Genomic DNA, 5,156 nt, shown 5'->3' on the forward strand with positions numbered 1-5,156 from the left:
TCAAAGCTATCATGTAGCATCTTATTCCACAAGGCATCTAGGTTTTGTAAAATAAGTAATTATCTTCAAAGTACATCTGCTCTTCTGGCCCATTAGGTTAGCGAAGTTTCTTGTAAAATGAGAAATTAACACTACCTTTCTGTACACCATGATGCTCTCTCAACATTCTCATTCATTAGTTCTGGTCCTTTCTTATCTCTTTTTGAACACTTTTATGCATGTATGTCTGTCTCTCACCAAGCCTCACTGGTTCTCTTTTTAGCAAAGAGATGATGAAAACTTCCTCTGTGTACATTAGGGATAGTACCTGTACTTATTTTATGCAGCTGGTGAGCTAGATTCACTATTGCTAAAAAACGCCCTAGATTTTGTTCCTGGTTTTAAAAGGGTGACAGACAAACTGGAACCTCAAACCATGTCCATCTGAATCCAAATTCATTTCCTTAATATGCAGCAATAATTTTACCAGTCTGAAGTTCTGCAGACTGTAATATACCATCTCCAATCATACCATTTACAGGCTGCTACTGCCCTAGAAACACCCAAAACCGTAACAGGCTAGAAACTGTAACAAGACACTAATGCAAAAGCTAGTTCCCTGGAAAGAATCACTCAAGAGGAAATACAGCTCTTTTCACAGCCTAGCCTTTCATTAAGAAAAAGGAGAAAGCTTTCAAGAGAGTCATGCATCTTCTAATCAGAAGCAACACCTTTGGGACATTCTGGTAAGAAACCTCTGGCCTCTCCTAGCTCCTGAGAAGGGCTGCTTTGCTTCTTGCATGAGGAAGTGCTGATTAGCACATGTTCATTTTAGTTCTCATTTAACTTATTTACAAGGTATAATTCAAAAACTAAAAGATAAGGAGAGGAATTAATTGAGTGTACAGAAGAAAGATCAAAAGAAGGTTAAAGAGGACTGAGAAAGAGGTAAAAGGAAGGAAAGAAAACAAACCAAAACCAAACCAGAATTAACGCAGTAAGACTTCAACTTGCAAGCAGTGCAGTGGTACATTTGTCATGCTGCCTCATACACAGCATTATCAAATCATTATTTAAAGGCGTCAAAATTTCACTTTAAGCTTCCATTAAGAAAACAACTTAAAAAGCTGAAGATGCTTACTGTGTGCTAGGTCCCTACACTGATGGGAACAAGACTCATACACAACAAAAGTGTCATTATGTCCAATTTCACTAAACAAGGCTGAGCAAGTCAGATTTCTACTTCATTCACATGTACTTTAAAATAAAACTGTCACGTTTTGCCCATGCTTGCTTTCTAAATCTCTTCCTTCTGAGAAATCTCCTTCTGGCACACCTTTCTCAGAATTTTCTAATGCTGAAACAGCTCCTTGCCAGTCTTTACAGACTGTGGCAGACAAGTATCACATGCACATGTGAATACACATGTATATGTAGTTTGGTGTGAAATGCTGTGAGACTCTACACTTGTGTGCATGCTCAGCACAAAGTAGCAGCAGTGAGCCCTGCCAAGGGCCAGCCATTCCACTTGCCTGATCCAAGTGTCCGCATTAAGCTCCAAAGGGAAATTTAAGCAACACCCGTCAGTTAGAAGAATGCAATCAGCAGACAAGAGATGCCAAACAGCACAGGAGACTAATAATACACTGGCACAGAAGGGAACTTTTTGGGATAAAAGCTAGGAAGCAGATGAATAGGCTAGCATCTGCCAAGCTGCACAAACTAATTGTTTCACATAGTATCTGCTAACTGTACTGGAGTTCTGAAACAGTACTGAAAAGGTTTTTGATTCTGCTGCACAAAAAAAATAAATAATGATCACAACTCTGCAACCCGGAGGTCAAGCATACATTACTGGATGGAAGAGGAAGATGAGAACACAAGGAGATTGTTGTTAGCATGACAGGGTCTCACCAGCAGATGTAATTGTTGCCCAAACTTTGTGAGCATTAAGGCAATGAAAGTAAGGCGGAGTTTGATGAGGGATAATGAGACAGTTCACTGTTTTGTATTTCCACAGTCAGGAGAAGTCAAGTATAAACAGGGAGGTCAACTGTCAGTTTTAAATGAGGTAGAAGGATGATTAAGAGGCAGAAGACCTTTACCTGCAAATGCAAATTTAAGGAGACTTTTAGAAAGCTTTTGTTAGAGCAAGGCTTACTCCATTACATATTTGGTAGGCTTTTGTTTTTCACCATTGCAAAGGCTTCATGGTTGTGGAAAATGGAGTGAAAAAGAACTTACTCTATAAGAGACAACAGCTCTTAGTTCTATTAACACAGCAAGCAACAAAAGAGCTGACTTTTCCAAAGGCAGCAGAACCAGTGTTTTGACCTTTACAGCTCTTTACTCAGGAGAGGATGGGAGCACCAGGGAATGCTACTCTGCAATGTAAACTGTGATGCTGTCTCACTCCCTTCAAAACAGATGCCACCATAGTGCTCTGTTAGCACTTAGCCTTACCACTCCTGTCTTACACCCAAGAAACAGTACATGGTAATTCCCCACAGTTTCATTCCCTTGGCACCCCAGCGAATGGTGCCTTTAGGAGGTTACAAGCACCCCAAGGGACCCCCACAGCTCTGTAATGAGTCTTACAACACACACTGAGAAGTGGGAGTCCTAACGAAAACAAAACCAAAGCAAAGGCTGGTATCTACACTTGTGAGCAAACACAGTATTTCCTTTTCACAATGGCATCACTTAGATGGAGAACAACCTTTCAGGTATTCACACGTACACCCTGAAAGACAAACTCAGCATGTGCTACAGAAGTTGAGTCTCTTCTCATAAACATTCCTTAAAAAAAATATACAAGATACATTTTTCACTAAACACGGTCACAGACACACAAAAGTAATTTTGTTTATTCTGATTTTATCTCTACCACTACATGAGGACTGTCATCTTCATTCTTGATTTCTATCTTCAAGAAATTTTTAAAACAATTAAACACCCTCAGGCTATGACTTCATACATTAAGGTCAAAGTGCAAACAAGACTTTTTATTAGAACAGTCCAATTAATCAGTTGATTCATCTACGCTGCATATAAATGTGGCGCCACTTACTAACAACTAGGTACCTGAGAGGAAAAATGGAAGCACTGCCCACTGCCCTCTGCATTAGCCTATCCACAGCACGTAAGCTGTAAGCTACAGACCAAGGTACAGTTTGCACAAGAGCAGACTGGCTACAAGTACCTGGTCCATTAACACACTCCTAAATGCTATGTTACATAAAAATATATAACCACATAACACAGCAGAACAAAGTTGCCACACCTGAGTTTATTAGCATTTGCTAAAATAAAGAAGTAGACAGTGAACCAGGTTACCTGACCTTCCCAAAATGTCCACAGACATTTCTAATACAGCTCTGAGCTCCTTACCAAATTAATGTCTGCAATGATACTGCTCTTAAAATCCTGCCTCTTGCCACACTGGGGCATGGTAGGAGAGAACTGTGAATCTCCTTTGACATTATGCTCCACTATTTATTGAGCATAAACACTTTGCTCAGTAGGGTCCCAGGGCCAAAGGAAAAATGAGGCTCCCAGAGTCCAGCCTCACCATACATCTGAGATTACCAAGTGATCGGCTGTGGGTGCTGCAGGGGCTGGTTGTACTCGACCCTTTCCTCCACACACTCCTGGTACTTCCCTCACATTAAGCAGAGCTTGTTGGGCCTACCTGTGAAAGAGCTGAAGCTCTGCTGAGAAAACCAACCACCCTAAAAAATGGAATGGAAGAAGAGTTTTCTCCAGGGTAAACTTTTTGAACTCAGCTGGCCAGTAACAACACAAGGCAGGCAGCAGAAATAGGAGCCTGGAATACGGGGAAGGAAGCTGAACCAGCTTGCTAGTAGATCAGCCTTAACTATCTTGTGAAATCTCACACTGAGAAAGCAAGGACAACTAAAATCTAACACCCATTGAAAAATGAGCAGCGTCTCTTAAAGATTAATGAGAAAACCCTTGAGCTAAGTCTCAGAGCAACAGGAAGACTGTTGATATTCCCAGACTCAAGACTGTGAGGCTTTTTTGTCAGCATAACTGTAGTCATACAAGACATGCAGGAACACAAACGTCAGATAAGGATAGATAAAAGTGTATTTAAACTTTTTGAGTCCACACCACTCTAGGTGCAAAACTCTGTGGTGTAGACTACACATACTCTCATTAAACAGATTTTAGAAGCCAAGCCCCCACTCACTCATGGAAGCAGCTTCTGGGTGCTGATGCTTGCCCGGCTGTTATGTGAATTATAAAAGGGGTTCATTTAAAGAAGAACTGACTTTAAGACAGAAGTTCTCTCAGAGTGCACACATTGAGAAGAGTGATCAGCATTCTCCTCTGGCAAAGAGCATCTGTGAGCAGCTGCTATTACCTGAATGAAATTTTCTCACAAATGCCTTTGCTGTTCAAAAAGCAAACTGTACATGAGACAGAGGTGCAATGGCCAAGTCCCCACATTGCTTGTATCCTACTCTGCTCTTCCAACTTCCCTGCAGCTGCATCTAGAACACCTTCAAGTGACCAAGGCTGGACTTCACCAACACCGCGGACAAGGACAGCTTCTAGCATAGCATGTGAAGCTGCTCCCTGTGTCCTGGGGAACTGATGAATAGAGGAGGCAGCCTTTGCTCCTTGCAGAGCGCCGTCAGGCTGTGGCACAGATGAGTGCAGGTTTACAAGGCAGCACACCCAAGACCTGTGACTAAAGTTACGGTCCTCGGGCACAAAGCACCTGTAACAAAGTTCAAGTCATGACCCAAGCGATCATCCGAAACCTTGTTCAGAAGGCAGGCTGACTCGTACGAAACGCCCAAGAAACTCCGGGATAAAGCAGGGCTCGGCAGGTCCCTTTCAGGGATACAGGAGGAACGCGGTGACAGGGCTGCTAGTGCAGAGCCGCCCGCCCACCCCCGCTCCTGCTTCCCTCACTTTACTCCCAAAACCTGAGTCTGAGTCCGAGCAGGCACTGCCTTGGACTCGAGGCATAGACGTGCTTTACTCAGACTCATCAAGTCAGCATAAACAAACTCCGCAGCAAGAGCGAGTGCTGCCGAGCATCGCCGTCCCGGGAATACACCTCCCGAGGAGCTGCCCGGGCAACCGAGCGGTGCCAGGCGGAAACGCTCAAAGTTGTTCTGGCGTTTCAGACCCGCGGTAACAGC

This window comes from Geospiza fortis, unplaced genomic scaffold, assembly GCF_000277835.1.
Source record: "Geospiza fortis unplaced genomic scaffold, GeoFor_1.0 scaffold603, whole genome shotgun sequence".
Classification (NCBI taxonomy): Eukaryota; Metazoa; Chordata; class Aves; order Passeriformes; family Thraupidae; genus Geospiza; species Geospiza fortis.